The sequence below is a fragment of the Saccopteryx leptura genome, chromosome 9 (genome assembly GCF_036850995.1).
Source record: "Saccopteryx leptura isolate mSacLep1 chromosome 9, mSacLep1_pri_phased_curated, whole genome shotgun sequence".
Classification (NCBI taxonomy): domain Eukaryota; kingdom Metazoa; phylum Chordata; class Mammalia; order Chiroptera; family Emballonuridae; genus Saccopteryx; species Saccopteryx leptura.
Window position 1 is genome coordinate 10,323,338 of NC_089511.1, and position 21,960 is coordinate 10,345,297.

The window sequence follows — 21,960 nt, forward strand, 5'->3', positions numbered from 1 at the left end:
TGGGAAACAGCACCCCCTCCAAATGCCCTGGGGGCGCTACTGAGGCTCAGAGATACTCAAGAACCCCCCCACTGCACACTAATCCAGGGGTCATGGATCAGCCCGTGCGTCCTGGGTAGAGATGCAAAGCCCATGGAGGCTGAGGTGAGGGGCCGGGGGTGCTCAGCACTCAGGGGGCCAATTCAGCTCCTGCATGGAAACCCAGGAATGAGAGAGGGAGGTGGCCGTCGCAGCTGCGGGGCCAGCCGGAAATGGTGCAAGAAGGACAGGCGGAGCCTCGCCCGCAGCCACCTGCCTGGACAAGCTCAGACTGGGAGCCTGGAGCCCTGGGAGGAGGTGGAAGGGGAGGAGGCAGCCCGTGCAGAGTCCGGCCAGGGGCCTGCTTAGACACGAAGGTAAGAAGCTGTTGCTCAGGGTGGGGGACCAGGTGGGAAAGGTCATTAGGGTGTGACTGGCCTTCTTGAACTTGGCTGGCGCCAGGTCTAGTTCAGTGACCTGAAGGCAGGTGTGAGGCCCAGCTCTGAGCCTGCTCAGGCTTCTGGGCTGATCTGGGGGCCTTGGCTTTCTTAGGGCTGCCCCTTGCTGCCCCAGGTGTGAGCTGGGCATGCTCACGTGGTGGTCCTCCTGGCCCAGGGAAGCTGGCAGGGTGGGAGTTGTGCCCCCAGTGCCCAGATGAGGGGACTGCAGACGAGTGAGGGCCAGGGCAAGGCCGGGCACCCTGGTGTTTGGATGGGCAGGCAGAGCCTGTGCTCAGAGCCTGTTTCCTGCTGAGATCCCATGATAAACCGGTTTGGGAGCAGGTTGGCCTGGGTTGTTTCACAGGACAAGGAGGAGGAAGGCAGCCTCCCCCCCATGAGCTGTGCAGCAGGGGCAGGGTCCAGGCCTGGGGTTGTGCCTGCCCAGCTGGCCAGCCCAGGGTCCTCGGCCTGTCTCCGGCCCCCTCTCCGGGCAGCACGGCCCTTCCCACCCTGGCTTCGAGGGACAGGCAGTGAAAGTCAAGTTGCTTCCCGACTGGCCGCTTGCCCTCTCTGGGCCAGGCTGTTGTGATGAGACTCCGAAATGGTGGCCAAGGACAGGGAGCCACCATGGAGGAAAGCTCGGCTCCTGCCGGTGCCTGCTGTGGCCCTGGGCCAGGCCCTGCTTGGCTGGGCTGCTTCCTCCTCTACCCGGGGGACGTGGGCAGGGGCAGCGGTCTGTAACCAGGGACTAGCGCAGCATCCCTGCAACCCGGGGCCCAGCCTCCCCCTGCAGCCCCCACCGGGACAACCGGGTCTCCTGGCCTCACAGGGCAGCCTGGCGGAGGGGAGGGGTTGGCTGGCGTTGGTGGGGCCCTGGCGCCTGGCCAGCTCTGCCCACACAGTGTCGCTCCCTGGGGTGTAGAGGCAGCAAAATGGGCCCCCCTACACATTCCCTCCGTTAATTAGGCCACCCCTGCTAATGAGTAGCTGTCATCCTTTCTCCATTACGCCTCCTGAGCCATCTGGGCCGTAGCACTTAGCGGGAGACCCGGGGGCACCCTGGCTGCGGGGCACAGGCGCGTGCAGAAGGCAGGGCTCCTGGTGGCGGGGGGCGGGGGGGTGCCTTTCTGAGCAAGGCTTTCCACCAAGGACATCCCACTCCAACTCTTTATTTACTGAAAGAGGAGTGGGGGCAGCCCAGTTTTCAGGTGAGGAAACTGAGGCACCCTCTTTAGACGCCCCCCTCCCAGCCCCGTGATCTCCGGCAGCCCACACCTTAACACAATTTGTTCTTTGCTGGGCACCAATCGGCGCACATGCAGGCGTAGGAATGGGGCACGTGGGGAGGTCAGTCAAGATCATGGACCCTGCAGACCTTATGGCAGTCAAGTGAGATGGCGCATGGTCACCCTCATGACAAAGCGAAGGCTGCTATTCCTGCCCATGCTGGGCTGCCCTGTGGGCAGGCACTAAATCTCTCTGGGCCTCACTTGTCAACCATGGCAGGAGAGTGACAATGCCTCACTGCCCTACCAAAGACACCTGGACCAAGTCTTGGGCATCAGAGCAGCTGCCCCACAAACCTCACAGGCCAGGGCCCAGGAAGCCGCTGACAAGAGCCGCTAACAGGGACACAACCATGGCGACACCAACAGTGGCTGGGATGGCCTGTCTGGGCCCTGTGTCCAGGAAGGGAGGCTCCTATGGAGAAACCAGAAGCCTCTTCCACTTCCTGTATTGGGGGAATTTGCATTTAAAAGAGAGCCTAGGATAGTGGCCGTGCCTGTTATTGTCTGACCTGCTAGACAGGTCTGCTGTCTCCACTGTACTCCTGTGGATGCTGAGGCACGGGCGGCTCAGATTTGGACAGTTTGATGCCGGGTCCCAAGCTGTGCTATTTTGAGGGCTCTGGGGAAATGCTGGGAGGAGTCTAAGTGGGGGAAGGGGCATCTTGGAGCCTCCCAACCACCAGGTCTCTCTTAGACCTGAGCAGGGTGTCAAGGGTCCCCTTGGGAAGACCAGTCCAGCCATAGTCATACTCCAAGGAGGGGCTGCACTTCTGTCTGAAGAGGGTGAGCCCACCCAGCTCCAATCTTCTGAGCTGCAAAAGGGGCCCCGACATGTCTATGGCTAGGGCCCCACCTGAGAGACCCAGGCCTCTGGGTGCACGGCCTGGCACCTGCTCCCCACGGCTGACCGGCATGGGAACGGGGAGAGCGCTGGGCCTGTCTGTGGTGGGCCCATCCTTGTCCTGGTCTCAGGGACTTTGGAAGGCTGGGAGGAAAAAGTATGACCACAGTGACCTTCCAGGCCTTTTCTGGCTGGATCCAACCCTCCTCCTAAGTGCGGGCGGGGGCCGGGCTGAGGGCAGACATTCCGTCATGCCAAGTTAGAGGGGGCGGATGCCCTGTCTACCTTCTATCTCGGGCAGCGAGGCACCCAGGCGTGCCCGCCTCCTGGGAAGGTCAGCAGAGGCGGCCCCGGGAGGCTCAGTCGGCCTGAACTCTATCTAAGGACCTGTATTCTCTAGTGCCCCCTCCTTCCAGCAGGACAGGAATAGGGTGACTATTGTGGGGGTGATGTCTGTCTGCCTGCCTGTCTAGGCTGGGCCCAAGGTCACTTCTTGTTGGCAAGTGGTCAAGATGCCATTGGAACCAGGAAGGGGGAGGCAAGCAGCCTTCAAGTCAGATCTTGGACTCAAATCCTGTGTGACCTTGGGCTGGTACACCACCCTCTCTGAGCCTCAGTCTCCTCCTCCAGCCGATGGGACAAAGCTTCCTTCTTGACTTCCACACAATCGGTGCTCAATAGGGACACATGGGCTCTGGGTTTGAAAGCTTCAGGAGAGGGGCAGACAGAGGTCAGTGTTGGGGACACTTGTGTGGACACAGGAGTCTGGCTGGCATCAGGGAATGAATGACTTGTCCTGCACAAGCCCCAGAGTTTTGAAACCTGATCCAGGTATATGTGGGCGGGGCCCCTTTCTGAGCTCCACCCCAGAGGGAGCCAATGAGGTTGAGTCTGTCCTTGGAGCTCCAAATAAGGTCTCAAAGACAGGCTTGGACCTGGGCCTTTCTTTCTATCCTTGGAGCTGCACCAATCTCTTGGACCCCAAGCCTGGGCTTGAATCTTCATTAGACTTGTCCCACTTTAATGGCTGACAATTCCTCTCACTCTCCCCACATCTTGGATTTGTCAGGCTCTCTGCTTCTTCTCCAGCTGGGGGATGAGTGGAGGGTGGGAGAGGCAGGCGTAGGGCACAGGGCACACAGCTCCCTTTGTGACTGTGGCTGAGTCACATAGGCAATGCCATCCCCCTGGGCCCTGGGGCAGTGTGATGGGAGATGGCGTTATTGTGGGGCTGTGGCCGCCCCATGCCTGTGGCTGGGAACCGTTCCCACGGGAATGAATGTGGAGGAGGCTGGGAGCATTGGCTGAAAAGCATGTGGTCTGGGATCCCAGGACCTGGGTTCAAGTGCTGACTCTGCTGATGATATGCTGTCAAGCTTTGGGAAGGTTGTCTCACCGAGCCTCAGTTTCCATTTTTGTGAAATGGGAACAGTCGTCATTGTTTTGTGGAAGAGCTGCTGGACATGAAAGTGCTTTGTAAGCTGTGGAGTGCTAGGCTTTTTGGCAATCGTGTTGAATTTATGATAATCATAATGACATTGGCTCAATGTTTGTTGAGCACCTACCGTGTGCCAGGCATGGTGCTTAATGATTTACAAGGCCACTCAGCTTGCAAGGAGAGAAGCCAGGACTTGAGCCGCTCTTGTCCAATAGAAACTCACCGCCCAGCAGGCAGTGGTTGCTGGTGACCCTTCCTGCAGGCGGCCCAGCTCCGCATTGTTTGCCGGGCTGGTTCACACCCCGCTGGCTGGCTGGGGGCCTAGAGATGGAGAAGGGTTAAGGCTCCAGGAACAAGGCTGCGTCCTCCCCCTTGCCCGGGCCTCTGTCACAGTGGGCACCATGATCGCCCTGTCCTGAGGTCCACACGTGCCCCCAGCTCTCCTTCCTCCCTGGTGGCCCCATTTCTGTCTCCTTCGCAGATTGCTCTGAACAGTAAAACCCTTGCAGATGCATCAGGGGTGCCCATTTGTGCCTGGGCAGTGAGCTTTTCGTATGTAGCCTTGTTTATTATTACCGATGGTGCTGTTGTTGCCCCCAGTTGAGTCACCCAGCTGGCAGAGCCAGGAGTAGAAGCCACTTGGCCTGAGACCAACCTCTCAGTGGCAGCACGGACTCCTCTCCTCCATCCTTGACAGTGAAGGCCTTTCTGCATCCCCACCCTGTCTCTGGCCACTGTCACCTCCAGTCATGCTCGCCACCTTCTCTGGTCCTGGGGGACCCGAGCCCTTCACCCCGAGCCCTTCACCCCGAGCCCCAGCAATGTGTTTGCAGCTGCCTGTCAGGAGGCTACCCCACATGTCAGGGTGTACCCCCACTCCACTGAGCCTGAGGGCAGCCTCCTCCCCGCCTCTCAGATCTGCACCCCATCCGGGGCCCCACCATGCTTTAGGGCGATTTCTGACACCTTTTCCTCTTATCGGCACATGTGTGGTGGGGGTCCTCACTCTGTTTTGTAGACCAAAGCTTGCTCTCCAGCCTCTCCTCTCTGCTTCCATATTTTCCAGTGGCCCGGCTGGACCACCCCCCCATCCCACCTCACCATTGCTGGTACACGCCTCTGGAGTCCAGATCAGGGCATCCCCTGAAATCCCAGAGGCATCTTGTCCAAATGCATACTCTCACTCGGCAGGTCTGGGGCCCTCCTGAGATCCTGGGTTTCCAACCAGTCCTCGGGCCATGCAGGTCGGTGGCCTGCATTTTGCATGCTGCTCACAGACCCCTCCTCCACCAAACACCTTCCCTGGTTTCCCAGTGCCTTGGATGAAACCCCATTAAATGCAAGCTCCACACTCTCAAAGTCTTCCAGAATCTGCCCCTTACTCCCCTATTAGATCCCATTTCCTTCCAAGAACGGCTCCCATGTCCCCTTTCTCTTCTCCACCTCCACGGATGCTGTTCCCTCCATCGGGAATGCCCTTCCGATTGGTCTCTGTTTATCGAAAGACCTCCTTCAAGACCCAGCTGGGACTCTGGGGACAGTGCAGTTGGTTCAAACCCTGGCTCTATCCCTCACTCTCTCTGTGCTTCTGTCCTTCTTCTACGCAGCGGAGACGTGACTGCTGTGAGAACCAGAGGTGGTGGCCTCATGTGAGAACCACATGAAGAAGCTGAAGGGCTGGGCACCTAATGGGTGTTGGTTGGCGCCCACACATCGGGGGGCCCAGCGCATACCAGCTGTGCGTCCTTGGCTGCGTTACTTTGTTTCTAACGTGCCAGGGGGACCCGGCCGCAGGGTTGGGAGGATGGAATGGGAGTGGCCCACGCAAAGCAGAGTGTCTTACACAGCGACCCCGATGGACAAAGCGGCTATTCTCAGTCCTGTTAGTGGGACTGATGACAGGCAGTATTGTGATTGATAAGAATTTATTTGGATTCTCTCCTTGGACTCCCAGAGGCTTCTGGGAGCTCTCTGGTGCTAAAACTCACTCCCTGGTATCACCCCAATGTCATAGTCAGACTCGGAGCTGGGGCCTGCTCCCTCTCCCCGCCCTGGAGCTTGGCACAGTGCCCAGCACATAGTAGGTCTCTGAGAAGCCCGATGGTGGAAGGGCAGCCAGAGCTTGGTAACCTAACTCCTGCCCTGGCCAGCTGCCTCACAGGCCTTTTCTATGTGGCCAGAGTGGCAGCTGGCTCCAGGCCTCTGCGTCCCTTGCTCGGGCACGCAGCTTGGCAGGACCCTGCCATGGGCTGACAGCGGCGCCTCCAGCTCTCCGTCTGTGCCCTGCTGGCCAGCACCCTCTGGGGTGTGTGCAGTTGGGGGGATGGCTGCCCTGCTGGCCTGGATCCAAGAGCACAGTTGGGATTTTAGCAGGAGGCCCAGCCCTGAAGGACAGACCTTGGGGAAACTGAGGCTTAAAAGTGGTGATTTGCCTGGGGACATGACATGTAACGGTCTCTCCATCTTTTCCTGGATAACTTGCTTCTGCCCCCTTGTTTCTTGGTCCCTCAGTATGCACCAGCCCTTTCCACTCTGATAATGAGGGAGACCCGCTGTGACCATGGGAGGGAACGGCAGGCCAACTGTCCACACTGCCTGCCTGCCCTAGGCATCGGCCACAGCCTGGACAGCGGGGCTGACCGTGTGGCGAGCACCGCACTGCTCTCTGGAAGCTCTGCCCTGGGGGCCTCCTTGCACCCCAGTGGATAGCTTTACTGTGATTCTTCCTCCCTGCAGCTTGGTCCCCCGGCCCCCTAGGCTGCCCAAACAGTTCCATTTGTGCCAGGACAGGTGACTTTTCCCTTGTAGAGTAGGGACCTACAATGCCCTGAGCACCTGCTGTGTCCAGGCCCCACTCCGGAAGTCCGGGGAGGCTGACTTTGTGAGTGACCAGGAGAGCCACTGTGGAGCCAGACCGCCCAGGCTCCTGTCCCAACTCCGCCACTTCTAGCTGTGTGACCTTAGGCAAGTTAATTCCCTTCTCTGGGCCTCATTTCGCTGTGTTGTGCTCTCCCTGCCTCATCACCACATTCACAGCAAATATTTCTTGAGGGCTTTTCAAGCACCAGGCACTGGGCGGAGCAGCACGTTCACACACACACACACACACACACACACACACACACACGCCTCGTGGGCGGTGGCAAGGGTGGGAGGGAAAAGTCTGGAATGTAGTAAATGGTCAGTGACTGTAATCCTCATTATTATCCTGTTATCGTCATCACTTAGCCTCATAATGTGGTGACATCCTTACAGCACCGGTGACTTGGCAACCATTCATCCACGCTGTAGGGATGAGTGGAGGCCGGGAGTCCCCAGCCTGCGGGGTCGCCCTTAGCCGTTGGAAGCCTCTGATTCCCAGAACCTCAGCATGGGGGCAGGCTGCTGACAGGGGCCCCGGACCAGACCAGAAAGCGGGTGGGGGCATCGGCCCATTTCCAAGTGTCTCGCTGAGCTTTTGCAGGCGCGGGGCCTCAGCTTCCTCTTCGGCCCAGCAGATGGACTAAAGGGTGCCGTTTCCAGCAGCCTCTGTGGCCTCAGTACCCAGAGCTTGAGTCCTGGGATGTTGAAACTGTGTGTGCTTGGTCGGCACCGAGATGGGTGCCTTTGCTGGGAGGACTGAGTTCAGGGAAGACTCAAGTTCAGGTGGCCAGTTGTGCGTGGACTGCCTGACTGCGTGCCAGGTACTTGATGCCCTCTGCTCCTGTCCCCTACCCAGTGCCTTCTGCTCTGCTGGTCAGCACGGGCTCCTGCCTGCTGTCAAGGAGGCTGGACGCTCCTTCAGGAAGGGTCAGTTGTCGCCTGGGCCTGGGGGTGGGGGCAGCATCAAAGCGGCTTGTTGCCATAGCAACCCTGGCCTCTGCGGGAACTTTGGGGAGCAGAGTCCTGGGGAAGTGACAGATGGAGGGCGAGGAAGCAGGGTTATTCCTGGCCAGCGTCTGTCTGTCTGTCTGTCTGTCCGTGAAGTCTGGCATCTGTCTGCCTGCATGACGGGTGAAACTGAGGTGCCCCCTTTTCCGATGCTGAGTCATAGGTATCCCCCAGGGTCACCCCCTCAGCTCACAGACATGCCCCCTCTCAGCCTCCCTCTGAGAAACCCATGAGTCACTTATGGTTCGTCATCCCCAGCCCAGCTCGGGAGGAGGGAGGAGGGTGGAGGCATCCCCCCACCAAACACACCCCAGCACTTCCCCCGGCTCCTCCTCCGCACTGGCTGCCTGCCCGCCTGCCCGCTGGCCCGCCTGCGCAGCACAGGGGCAGGGAGCCTCCCGCACGCGTTCCCTCCTTCCCTCCGCAAGTGCGGCTCCCGCTCCCTCCGCCGCAGCAGGACCACGCTGGCCGCTGGCCGGGTAAGCCTCGGAGGTGAATCGCAAAAGGCAGCTCAGCTCCTTGATCTACGCAGGACCCTCTCCCTGGCACCAGGTACCAGATCATGGAGGGAGGAGGGAAGGGGCGTGTGTGACAGGGGTGGTGGGAGAATGGGGAGTTGGGAGGTGTTCGTACCTCTGTGGGAGCTAGCCCAGAGGAGCATTGCTGTAGTGGGGAGGGGTCTCGAGAGTTGGGGGGAGATGGACAGGGCGGTAGATGCCTAGGAAGGGGACAGGGTCCAAGAAGATGACACCCTTCAGAACCGCTAGTCATTTGTTAGCCAGGGAAACTGAGGCTCAGAGTGGTACAGTCACTGGGCACAGTAAGCTGGGGTGGGCTCCGTCGGCCGTGAGATGACTGTTCACTCCTGCTCCCAGTGCACAGATGCGGGAACCAGAGCTCTAAGAGGTCGGGCGGCTTACCTAAGGTCACATAACAAGTCTGGGTCCAGCCTTGGAGATGGGAGGCTGCGCAGGGGCCAGCACCGGGCACTGAGGGAAACTTCGCCCGCAGCTGCGCTGGGGCTGGGCTCCCATGTAAGCCAGGGGCAGTGGGGCCCTTTGTCATGCAGCTATCTTTGGGGAGGACATGGTCTTGGCTGTGGGGTTTGAACACGGGGGACTTGGGGCAATAGAATGTCCTGGGCAGATAGATGGGCTGTGGGCTGGAGAGCATGCCCCTGGACCCTAACCACTAGACCCAGAGCTCCCACCTGCTGGGTACTGATAGGGACCTTCTCACCCAGGGGCTGACCTGTTCCACCCTGGGGAAACTGTTGGTTCCTGTCCTCCCCGTCTCCCCCACCAGTCTCTTTCCGTGTTGCTGAGTTGGGGTCTCCCAGGGCCCCACGGGCAGGGCTTGTGCTCATTTTACTGAGGAAGATTGGAGGAGGCATGAGTCCAGGATGGCCCCGCTCACCCCTACCGTGCCTGGAGCAGCTCTGGCCTGGGTGGGAGGGGTGAGTAGAAATAGCCTTAACAGCCTTGGTGGCTCCAGAGGGCTAAGGAAGCTATACATATAAACATGTATTGAACACCTACTGCGTGCCAGGCCCTGTCCCAGAGGTGGGGGACGTGGTAGTGAATGGTGTCTGAGAACTCGCGGTCCAGATCCAGAGCCAAGCCCTCGAGCTCACCTACCCCACACCCGCCCCCGTGCGCACCCCGAGGGCAGAGGGTTGGTTCTGCTCTCAGAAGACTGAGTGGGAAGAAGTGTCTCCAGTCAGTGAGGTTCCCAGCTCAGACGAGGCCAGGATCTGGAGAGGGGTTGGGAGTCCAGGGAGGGGACTCGCTCCTGGGGCCAGACCTGACCCCCCTTTGCTGCTGGGACTAAGATACAGACCCACGTGCCTTGCCTCCCGCTCTGGGTCTTACTTGCCCGGATGCTAAATGGGTGTGTGAGGTGGTAATAGCTCCCTGCATCCCGTGGTCCTGGGGCCGGCTCCTGGCTCCCGGGAGTGTCAGGTCACGGAGGACACTCCTGCAGGCGTGGTCTGTGAGGGAGAGACCTTGCACGGCAGCCTGCATTGTTGTTGCCCTGGGCCACTGGGCAGGGGCCGGTCAGCCTGTCTGGGACGCTCGAATCTTGTCAGGGACACAAACAAATAAGGCAGTTGGGATCTGAGGCTGAGCAGTGAGATAAGCTTGCTGGTGGAGGCAGGAGAACTTTCTGAGCCTGGAGGACTGGGATGCTCAGCAGAGGACGTCTCGGCTGGGCTTGCGGACTGGTGAGAAGGGCGAGGAGGGTGGGAGGTGTGTGTGTGTGTGTGTGTGTGTGTGTGAGAGAGAGAGAGAGAGAGAGAGAGAGAGGGAGGGGACAGGGTGTGGGGGGGCATTCCTGGCAGAGGAAACGGCACGGGAAAAGGTTTGGGAATGGTGAGAGCCTTGGGGGGTGGGGCAGGTGATGGCACCGGAGACCTGGCATGGGTCATTTCATGGGGACTTAAGTGCCAGGTCTGGAGGTTCTAATCTACTCGGGGGAGGGGGAGAAGGGATGGTAGGTTGACTCTGGCAGCACAGTAGGCAGGGGCAGGCTGGGACCCAGCAGAAAGGGGAGGGCAGGGTTCCTGGCACAAGGCTCAAGGCTCGTGCTTGGGGGACAGTGTGTGGGCAGTGGGAGCCGTGCGCTTCAGGGATGTGGGTGGACTTCTACATGGCAGCGGTGAAGAGTGATGCGCAGAGCTGCTGGGGGAGTGAGGGGAATGTGGCAGCATAGTCTCAAACCCCAGTGCCACCCGCCCTCAGAGCTTGAGCGGGCTCTGCTCCCCCGGCCCCAACCGGGGCCGCTCTGTGGACCCCTCCTTCTGACTCACAGCAGATGGGGCATCATGTGAGCAAGCCTGGCAGCGGTGGGGAGGGGACCAGGGCCCCAGGGAACAGGCAGATGGCAGGTGGGGGGTGCGTGGCTGGCACAGAGGGGCCTCTCAAACGTGGTTGGGCGGGGTCCTGGCTGGGCTCTGCCTCCCGGGCTGGCCCTCTGCCTGTCTGGTCCTCATGCCCCACCTGGAGGTCCTGAGGTTCCTGGGAGCCAGCCCTGCAGATTCTGGGCTCAGGCCTGGGCTGCTGGGCAGAGGGGCCACGGGTGGGGAAGGAGCCTGGGACACACGCTGTCTGACCCCTGCTCAGTTCCAGCCGCCCGTCACAGGTAGGCTGAGGTCCCTCGCAGGCCCCTCAAGCCCCAGGCTCCCCCTGGTTCCCTGGTGGCCCAGCCCGGGCTCGCACAGCCCTTCCCTGCCCTCAGAGCCTGTCGGCCCGGCTCAGTGCTTTGCATGTGCCTTTACTCCTGCGAGGCAGGGGTCGTGCTGAGCCCACTTAGAGACGAGCACACTGAGGCGTGGGTGACCTGTCGTGTTTGTGGCTCCAGAGTCGGTGCTCTTGTCCAGGAGCCCTCCTGTTCCCTCCATGGAGGGGGCACCTTGGTCAGGCCAGGCTCTGGATGCTGGGTGCCCCTGTCTGGAACCGCATCATTGCCGCTGCCCAAATCCTCTAGGACCCACAGAGAGAACACAAGGCCACTTTCCTGGGTAGAACCCTGGCTTTGTTCCTGTCTAGTTGTGTGAACTTGGGCGTCTGCCTCAGTTTCCTCCTCTGGAGAAAATCGATCCCGACAGTATCTATGTCAGGTGCTGTTGTGAGGGTGAAGGGCTGCTGTACTGAAGCCTTTAGACCAGCCCTGCCTTGTATAAATATTAGCCTTATCATGATCGCCCCACTGGGCAGATGGGCTCACTGAGGCCCAGGGATACCTTGGAACAGCTTGGGGGACTTCCTCCAGCGCCCCCACCCCGGGCTCTGGGTAAAGCCCCATCCTAGCCTGAGTTGTGCATCAGCGGGGGGCCCGTGGGGTGGGCCTGCCGGAGCTCCTGGGCTGATACCAGCTCAGGCGGTTTGTGGCGAGTCCCAGGCAGGCGGAGATCAAAGCTGAGGCCTGGAGGAGCTGGCACAGCTTCCGGGAATGAGGGGACCGGCCTCTGCATTAGCGGGAGATGGCCTGGGGGTGGGGGCCTCACTGTCCGGAAGCCTGCCCAGCTCCAGTCCCCTAAAAGGCTGCAGGTTCTGCAGCTAATAGCTCCATTGTGGCTCCCCAGGCTCAGGGCCACTTAACCCAACTCCGAAACAGCAGCAGTGAGAGACGAGAGCGGCCTGTGCTATCCCTCAGTCCCCTCCCTCCTGCCCTCGGGCAGAGCTCTGCCTCTCTTCTCCCAGAAGCCCTGGCCTCAGCGCGCTGGGGGAAGCGGGGCTCCTAGCCTGCCTGCTGCCCAGCGTCCCAGCCACCTGGACCTCAGTGCCCTTACCTACACGTGGGGAGGACAGCATCGCCCCTGGCAGGGCTATTGCTGGAATTTGGGGCAATTGATCTCTGCAAAAAGTGGGCTGACTTAGCACACCTGTGCCCCGCCGAGAGGTCTTCCTTAAACCTCAGCTGAAGGTTTTGTCTTCAGAGCCGTGGGGTGGTTGGGTTAGAACTAAGTTCCAACCCTTGGAAAGTGACCTCGAGCGAGTAGCTTAAAACCTCTAAGCCTCGTTACTTAGGCTGTGAAATGGGGATGAAGATGAGACCCCTGTGGGGGTTAATTGAGACAGCCATGTGCTGTGAAGGCCCATGGGCAGGGAGAGACTTCCCAGCTGTCCCGGACCTCTGCTGCCCCATCGCCCAGCTCGGCTGTTCCCTGGGAGAGGCAGCGCAAGGTGGGCAGAGCCCTGGGGCTGCTTGGCTCTGCCCCAGCTCCACCAGCTGTGTAAATTTGGACAGGTGTCTTAGCCTCTCTGTGCCTTGTTTTCCTCGCCTGTAAGATGAGGATGGTAACCTCACTGTGAGAAGGTTCAGTGAGCCACCAAATCTTAAGTGCTGAGTGTAGTGCCTGGCACACTGTAGGTGATGTTGTCATTGTCACTGTTCTGGGCCAGCCCCGAAGCCCTTCTGTTAGAGAGCAGCAGCGAGTTTATCCCCGAGCAATGGCCCTGTCCTCCCAATGATGTCACTGGGAAAGGCACCAGAAAACCTGCTGCCATGACAGTCTCATCCAATGGGGTCTTGATCTGCTGGCCTGAGTTGGTGTCCAAGCCTGGGACTTCCTCCTGCTCCCTGAGACCCAAGGCCTGCCCGGCCCGGCCACTATCCCGGGCCTGCAGGTCAGACCTGAGTTCAAGTTGGGTTAGTTTCCTAGGATAGCACGCTTTGGTCACTTCTCTACTGGGACGAGTCCCCTTGGACCCTAATGGCCGACCCTTTCTGGGTCCCTGGTCAGTCTGACCCTCAGGGTGTGGCTCTGTGGCTGGCATCCTGGGTCTCTGACTCTGTGGCAGGGGCAACAACTGCCCAGACCCACCTGCTTCGTTGGTAACAAATGCATGGGGTAACCCAGGGGCTGTTTGGGGCAGCTGAGTCATGCTTGGCCCACTGCCCTCTACCCACTGTGTCTCTAGCTGTGTCACCATCTGGATATGAGTCTCACCCTTGAGGCAACTCGTAACCCAAGGGACTACCCCTGGTGCTACTGCTCCACTGCCGACAGAGACCCTCGTTCAAACCCAGCTGCTGTGAGTCCTCCGAGATTTAAATTCTTCTCCTTATTTCACAGATGAGGAAGCAGGTCCCAGGTCCCCAGTTCAGCTGGAGGTCCGGGGAGCCTGAATCCGGGTCTCCTTCCTTTGAGCTGGGACCTTTTCCCCGGGCCACCGAGATGGTATTCTCAGTTGCAGTAGTGAGTTCACCGTCTCTGCAGGTGTTTGAGTTTTGCAGGGCATTGTAGAGGGAACTTAGGCATCATGTGGGGTTCTTCAGGGCTCCTTCCAGCCCTGAGCTTCTCTGTCCCCGGGGGACAGGGACACCCAGCTCCCACATTCTTGCCAGGGATCAAGCCCCGGACAGTGCGTTGGTCACTGGGGCAGCATCAGGCGGTGGTCGTGGGCAGGGGGTGCCCCCATCTAGAAACCCTCTCTGTAACCTTGCCCCTCACCATGCCCGGGTTTCCGCCATTAGTGCCACTCAGTTACATCCCGGGGGCTCCTACTAGTCTGCTAATAACTCGGAGAGCTGGTGGGAAACAGAGAGAGAGAGGGTCTCCGGAGTGTGGGACTGGGGTGGCGCTGGAGGGTGCAGGGAAGGGCGGGGAAGGGGACACCCACCTCCTACGTCATCACCATGGAGCTCTCCCTGACCCAGTGAGTCTGTGCCTGGGTGGGGGCGACCCTCACCTTGAGCCACTTCCTCTCCTCCCACCGACCTGCATGTGACATCGCCTTGGAGAGCCATCGCTGTGGGCAGAGCCGGAAGGAATCCTCGTGTGGTTTTCTCAAAGCTGTACTTATCCTATGTCCGTGACGGTGCCCGCTGCACCCTCCCTGGCTCCGCCACCTGTGTCCACACCCCAAACCAGATGGGCAGGGTCTGGTCTCCAGTTCCTGTCTGGGAGTCGAGCGTGCCCGGGTCCTGGTGCCCGGGCTGGGGAGGGGCAGCCGGGCCTGGGTGCAGCCGCCAATCACCAGCTGTGGTGGAGGTGGGGGACAGCAACACCTCCCCGTGGGAACCCCGCGGCAGGTGCCAGCACGCCTTGGGGTCCCCCAGCTCCCCCAGCTTGCTTTGGGGAACCAGAAAGGGGGGCTGCAGTAGCCGCCATCCAGGCAGAATGGGGACCTGCATGTCCACCTCCCGGAGGACAGAAAGAAGACCGGCACGCTGGAGTCGGCAAATGCACAGAAGGCTGGGGTGCCGGAGGTGGAGGGAGTGCAGTGGGGTCACCAGCTTGTTGTCCTGGTGGTCGTGCTGCCCCCGAGCCCGTTATCTGACTTATCACACGAGCCTGGTCGTTTTGTTTCCCACGTCCACTCTGGTCAGCAGTGTGCTGGTTGTTAAGTGAGGGCCGTCAATCTCTCTGGCAGAGACTTGGCTCTGGGCAGCGGTGAGCTACGTGCTACTGTAGGTATTTTTATTATCACAAGAGCTTAGTGACTGTGGGTGGGGCCCGGGACTCTGTGCCTCTGTTTCTCTCTGTGTGGCTGCCGCTGGTGAGCACCAAGTGTGTGTAGAAGGCCGGGGTGCCCCATCTGTGCCCTCCCCTGGCTCCCCTGAGCCGCAGCCCCCTGCCAGCCTCTTTCAAGCACAGAATCTTTTGATCCGACAGCGACTGCCTTCTCTGGCCCAGTAGCCCTGGAATCTTTTCCAGGACAAGGTTCTACCGAGAACAGCAACTCCTTTCTTTGCTTTCTCTTCCGCTTCCTCCGGGGGCCAAAAATAGTGCCTGAATGGGACACAGCTCTGGGCCAGCAGCAAGACAATAGCCACCTCCTGACTGAGGCAGGCCGCCTGGCTCTGGTCCATTGGTGGGGGGCGGAGGTGTGGGGGTGCATGGGCACTCCGGCCCCATGGCCGCCAGCTCCTGCTGTCTTTCCCATGACCTCTGCCAGAAATCATCCCAAATTCCCTCGGCGTGTGATGGCCCTACTTGTTCTGGGAAAGTGTTTGTAGCTGCTTGGCGGAGACCCTGGGCCCTCGGCCCCCTGGGCAACCCACACTGTCTCCCGATCTGCCGCTGGTCTGCAGCCGAAGGCCGTGGTGGAGGTCCCCGCCCTGCTTCTTTTCTGAGCCCTCTCTGGCACGTGGAGGCCACCCCATAGCTCTGATTTTCTTTTCCTTTTGACTCAGTGGGACTTTTTAGAGGTCAAAGGGATGTGCCCTCTGGGAAGGAAGTGAGTTCCCTGTCACAGAGGTGATCGAAGTGAGCTTGGCTGTGCCTCGGCTGGGGGCCAGCCTTAGTCAAGCATCAGGTGGACATTTGGTCTCCAAGTCTTCATGTCTCAGAGGAGATCTTGGTTTGAATTCCATATCCCTTCTCTCACCAGCATGGTGGCCTTGAGCAAGTCATATCATTTCCCCGAGCCTCTGTCTCCCCATCTCTAAGATGGGTTCAACAGGGCTAACTTCTCAGAGTGATGGAAATGGACCTCCAAAATGCTCAGTGTAGTGCCTGGCGTATAGGTGGGGTTTCAGAAGCTTGGCCTCTATTCTCCTCCCTCCCAGGACTGGCACTTACTCCAGGACACGAGAGGAAGGTCTGACCCAGTCTTGGCCTCCAAGGAGGTCTGAAAAAAACAACAACAAACAAACCAAAAAACAAAAACAACAAAGGGAATCACCAGAAGGGATCACTCAGAAGGAAGATTCCTGGTAGGCTGTGGCAATCTAAGAAGGCTTCCTGGAGGAGGTGGCTCCGTAAGAAGCTTCCAGGGCCCAGGCAGGGTAGCTCGGTTGGTTAGAGCATCTGCAGCTAGCAAGTGCAGAGGTTGCTGGTTTGATCCCCAGTCAGGGCACATACAGGAGCAGACAATCCCGTCTCTCTCCTGCTCTCTCCCTTCCTCGCTCTGAAAATCAATAAAATAAACATTAAAAAATAATAAAATAATAATTAAAAAAAAAAAAAGAAGAAGAAGCTTCCAGGAAAGTATGATGCACATTCTGCATTCATGGAGCCAGTGGTGGGGATCAGAGAAGTGAAGTGTGCAGCCTGGGCTGAGGTCAGGGCCACAGGCTGGCAGCCTCTCGAGGCAATTGCAGCTGACAATAAGCATTTTGGGTCACCGGGTTAGCCCCCCAGTGGGTTCTAAAGGGATTTAGGTTCCAAGTTAATGGTGACAAACTTAGACAAGTGCTCCCCATCACCTGCAGCCTTAAACCTTGCCCTCCCTCCTGCCAGCGCCCAGCCTGGCCTGGCCAGCATCCCAGTCAGGGGACTTGGGTAGGGACAAGTTAAGGGGACTGAGCTGTGTTGGGTCGGAGCCGGGCAGTGACGTAGTTTCTGAAGCTGCCAACGGTTGCCAGGGGAACAGTTGCCAAGGGCTGCTGTCACCTGCGCCCCTTCTCCCGCGCTGGCTGGCGGGCTGGCGGGCTGGCCCATCTTCCCTGCTACTACCCCCTTTGTCTGAAGCTCCGGGAGGGGAGGGGGCAGGGGCTGAGGGGGCTGGGCTTCAAAGTCCCCCTCTGGCCTCTCGCACTGGGGAGAAACTGACCAGCACCCCAGCGGCTGCAGACAAGGTGAGCCCTGCACCCCTTCTCCCACGCAGCCCACCTTCCCTGCTGCCCCCTTTGTCTGGAGCTCCGTGAGGGGAGGGGGCAGGGGCAGAGGGGGCTGGGCTTCAAAGTCCCCCTCTGGCCTCTCGCACGTGTGGGGGGGGGAACTGACCAGCACCCCAGCGGCTGCAGCCGTTAGACAGCGTGAGCCTCGGCTCGCTTGTCCAAGCCCTTCCTGTATCTATAGCCCACTTGATTCCATGGAGCAGCAGTCCAGGTACGATCCTCCCCTGCAGTCCGCCTCCCCTCCTCCTCCGTCCTGCTCACTCCTGGTCCTGCTCCCCCTCCTCCCCCTCTTTCCCACCCGCTCTTTCCATTCCCTTCTTCTCCCCTCTCCTCGCCTCCCGTCTAGCTTTCTCCTCTCCTTTCTCTTCCCTCCATCTCTCCATTTCCCCCCCACACACTCCCCTTCCCTCTCTCTTTCCTCCTCCCTCTTCTCACCACTGATGATGAGGCTGATGGGTGGGTTGGCCACGGGGCGGGGTGACATGGGACCCTGGGGGAGTCATAGATGCTACTGTGAGGGGAATCGGTTTATTAACCAGCCCCAAGAATAGCGAGGAAGTGGTTGGGGTGAGGTCCTCACATCACACACCCCTTCCCTTCCCTTTCCAGCTAAAATTTTTTTCTACACCGCAATGGTCAAAGACAAGCCTCTGAGGGTAGGGTCCAGGGCCTGCAGAGGATGGCGCACAGAAACTGAGCTGGGAAGAGGCCCCCTGGGGGGTTCTGACGGTCCCTAGGACCAGGGCCCTGGGGGACTATTCAGCTAACCCCGAGGGGATGCAGTTTTTGAAGCAACTTTTATTGTGAATTTTACTCACAGTGAGGTAAGGTCAATGGGAAACGGCAGCAACATCAAGGGCATGAGTTCTGGAGCTGTGGGGGTGCAGTGTGGGGGTGGCCCTAGGGTCGCATCTCAGCTCCACCTCTTGCTAGCTGCCTGTGACCTCCAGCAGGTAACTCGGACCTGCTGGGGCCCTGCTGGGGCCTCAGTTGTCTTATTTGTTATTGTCTCATGAGGTCTGGGGAGGATTAAATGTGTTAGCCTGCGTAAAGAACTTAGAATCAAGTCTTGCATTTCCTAAGAACTTAATTAATGTTGTAGGTAGTGAGCACCCGGCCCATGGGGTGTGCAAGCAGCGGTGGACCCGGCGAGGCTGTGCTGCGGGCTCAGGGAGCTGGATGGGATCTTGGTCTGCCCTTCCCTGGAGGGGCTCCAGGCACAGTGTCCCTAGACTTGAGCCTTGAGCCCTAGTCTGGCCCAGGCCCGAGCCCTCGGGGGGGGGAGGACGCCTGGCTGTGTGTCCAGTCTGCCCCTCAGCCGTGGACCAGGGGCCTGGAGGAGGAGGAAAGAAAGGGAGGGTTGGTGGCGGACCTTGGGAAGGGATACGAAGGGTCCTGCACTCCAAAGACAGGTGATCTGCTGGGCTGGCGCAGGGCAGCCGAACTGCCACCCCCAGAAAGCCGGCGAGGAGGTGACTGGGCTGAGCCTGTGGGCCTGCCATCGGCCTCGGGCAGTGCGGGCGCACAGATGGGGAAGGGGAACTTCAGCCAGACAGCTGAGGTCCGACTGTGGTTTGACAGAGAAGGGAGTCCGGCCGGGATGGAGGGGGATGATCTGTATACTCTCTGACTTGGCCGCCAACTGGGAGGTAAGCCCTGCCCTTCTCTTGTAAGCCCCCGGAGGCCCTGGGCTACTGAGAAGGCAGGCAGGGGACAGGGATCATAGTTACTAACTTCACAGAAGAGGAAGATGAGGCCCAGACTGAAGACAGACAGGCCCGAAGGCCCAGGGACAGCTAGCTGCTGAGCTGGCTCTGGACCTTGTGTGTCCGACTCCCGCCACCTCTGCTCCGAGCAGGGGCATTCCTGGGCAGGTGCTGACTGGTGTGTGCCCTGGGGTTGGGGATCGCGCTGTGGGGGACTTGGCCAGGGCTGCCGACTGGCCTAGAGTGTGGAGCTGACTGGGACTGGCACCCAGTCCCTGGACTGCTCATGCAAAACCCCGGTGCCGAGCCCCACCCCAGGCTCAGCCAGATCTGGGACCCCCTCCTAGGGACCCCCCTGGGATTCTTCCTCTTCCCTTAGGGTCTATGTCACTTCAATCCACTCTATAATCCCCTCCTTTTTGGGGGTATTTTTCCGAAGTGAGAAGCAGGGAGGAGGCAGACAGACAGACAGACTCTCGCATGCACCCAACTAGGATCCACCTGGCATGCCCACCAGGGGGCGATGCTCGGCCCATCTGGGGTGTTGCTCCACTGCAACCGGAGCCATTCTAGCACCTGAGGCGGAGGCCATGGAGCCGTACTCAGTGCCCCGGGCCAACTTTGTTCCAATGGAGCTTTGGCTGCGGGAGGGGAAGAGAGAGAGATGGAGAGAAAGGAGAGGGGAAAGGGTGGAGAAGCCAATAGGTGCTTCTCCTGTGTGCCCTGGTCAGAGATTGAACCGCGGACTTCCACACACCGGGCCAACGCTCTACCACTGAGCCAACCGGCCAAGGCCACTCTAGAACTCTAAGAGACTTTGATTCTCAGCTCCTAACAGCTCCTGCATCCTCATCTTCTTTCTTTCTCTCTCTTTCTCATTCCCTCCCTCACTCCCTCTTTCCTTCCCCTCCTTTTCCCTCCCTCCCTCTCTCCCTCCCTTCCTCCCTCTCAGTTCCAACATTCTAAGCGTCTCAGCTGCTTGAGGCAAGGCTGAGGGCCCAGCTGTCTGTGGTTGACTTTAATGGAACAGCCAACCTGGAGACGGGACTGGCAGTGCCCTTTCCCCAAGAGCTGGTGAGGCTGGCCGAAGGGAGGTGGGATGCGGCTGAGTATACCCCAGGCTCCCCGGGGCCTCTTGCCTGGAAGTGTCAAGGATGATGATGAGGTGCCCTGGGGACCATCACAGCCTAAATGGCTCCTGCAGCCCATCTTGTGCTAGCTAATGGCCTCTGGGACAGCTCAGAGGGCAGGGGAGGGGGCTGGAGGCTGGGAGGGTGGGGGAGGCCGACAGGCTTCATGTCTGTGTGGTGTCAAGATTTCTGAGAGCTTTATCTTCATGTTGGTCATGATTGTCCGTGCAAAGGGAAGGATACACCACCACGTCGAGTCGGGAAACTGAGGCCAGCCACGCTCTGTGGGTTTTCTTCCTGCAGGACTTGTCAGAACTTTTCACGGTGCTGCTAATAATATACAAGACCAAGTGCGGCCAGCAGGACTTCTCTAACTTGGGGAAATAGTCCCTCTTAGAAAGCGCTCTGGCGCCTTACCCCGTGGGAAGTTCCGGGAGGCAGTCCCGGAGAAGGGAAGGGACTCCGGAGACCACAGCGGCTAAAGGCATGGGCTTCAAGGCTGCATGGACTTGGACTCGAGTCCTGGTTGGGCTACTTACTTGCTGTGAGATCTTGAGCATTACTCAACCTCTTTGGACTTTAGTCTCCTCATCTTTAAAGTAGGGATATAACAGCATTTGCTTCATGGAGTTATGATGAGGATTGAATGGTAGTTTGTGGAAGGGCTTTGCAGGGCGCCAGGTCTGAATGGAGCTTTTACCCAGTAGGAGCTGCCTCCCCCTCCTCTGCTGGGATTCCAGGGTCCTTTTCACGGTGCCAGAGAGACCCCTGTTCACTCTCATCGCCATCCCGTGTTCTGTCTGTCGGGCACCGTGTGGCTGGGGGAGGGAGGTGGTCAGATGAGGATGTGGAGGCCAGAGGCTCAGGACATCGGCGTCGGACCGCACAGACGTGTCCCGAGGCTGGTGTCCCGGGTGTGCGAGAGCCTGGAGATGGGAACACTCAAACCCAGGCTGCTCTCTGGTTGGCTGACTATATGTTGACCTGTCTGGGGTCTCTTAAGCAAATGCTCCCTTTCCAGATGGAGCAAGCTGCAGGGGTGGGGCGGCTCTGGGTGACGGGCTCTTGGGGAACCGAGTCTTCCCATGAGCAGGCCCCTTCCTCCGAGCTGGCGGGGAGCATGCCCCTCCTCTCCTTCCCATTCCTTGTCTCCCACAGCGCCAGGGCCCATCTGGGCACGCAGGGGAGTCATGGCCCTAGGACTTGGCTGGCCCCGCAGTGGGAAGTGCGGGGGGCGGGCAGGCTGGCAGGAGCAGCCCCCCCAACAGGTCTGGAGCAGGAATGTGAGACTCACCCTGGGCCGTGAGTGCGCAGGGCTTCCCGCCCGCCTCTGGGGGAAGGCCGCTTGCTTAATTTTTACTTTCCTTTATTGTCGAGAAATTCCTGAAAACTGAAGTCACGCCGTTTCCCCCAGCCATGCCGGATCACCCTTCCTGGGGGGGGGGGTACGCTATGCGGTCACCTAGCGCCAGCCTCAGTCACCCCACCTGCAAGCAGGAATGGAGGGAGGAAAGAGAGGTTCAGTGTTTGCAAGCTGTGCTTCCAGGAGCCCCGGGCTGGGGGCTGAGGGGGGGGGGTGGCCCTGGGACCCACTGGGGTGACAGGGCGGGCACCTCCTCTGACTTGCTGGGTACAGATGTTTCTAAGTCAGGTTGACTTTTATAAAGTAGTTTGGGAACTGCTGGGGGAGGGTCCTCTCAGCCCCCCTCCCCGCCCCGTGGAGGAAACACCTGCAGGACTAACTGCCGTCCTAGCAGGCCTCGGAGCCTGTCTGAGCGGCCTCTGTTGCCCTCCTCAGAGCCTGCCTGCCCGCCCCCCCCCCGCCCAGCCCTCTCTCTCTCCCCTGCGCTCCCCTGCGCACTGGCACCCGTGCGGGCACGCACACCCGTGCTCACACTCATATGTCACCTTATAGTCTCAAGGCTTCATCCTTGTCCTCACGCACCCCTCTCCCCTGTCCCTGTCCTGGGTCAACCCCTCCTTCCTAGGGCCTCTGCCCAGGGCTCAAGGGGGTCGCCAGCTGCTTGACCCCCCCCCCCCCACTCTTCCTGGAGAGCAGCTCAGGACCAGGGCTGAAGCAGGGATGCTGAGTGGGTCCTCTCCCTCAGTCCCACCCCCATGGGGGCAAGGCCCGGCTCATCCTGCAGACCCACACCCCC

At 59.7% G+C, this 21,960-nt stretch overlaps 1 protein-coding gene across 4 annotated transcripts in view; it reads left to right on the forward strand.

The window, feature by feature from the left end:
• The first annotated feature begins 268 nt into the window (after nucleotides 1-268).
• ADGRG1 (adhesion G protein-coupled receptor G1) overlaps nucleotides 269-21,960 on the forward strand; it is a 39,768-nt gene continuing 18,076 nt past the window's right edge. Inside the window, exon 1 of one of the 4 annotated variants that reach the window (XM_066348695.1) lies at nucleotides 269-395. The gene's annotated coding sequence lies outside the window, so the exon portion shown is untranslated. Of the gene's footprint in view, nucleotides 396-8,301; nucleotides 8,449-9,957; nucleotides 10,121-16,903; nucleotides 16,924-21,960 lie in introns of those variants that run through there. The other 3 variants (XM_066348697.1, XM_066348696.1, XM_066348698.1) reach the window with 3 other exon arrangements.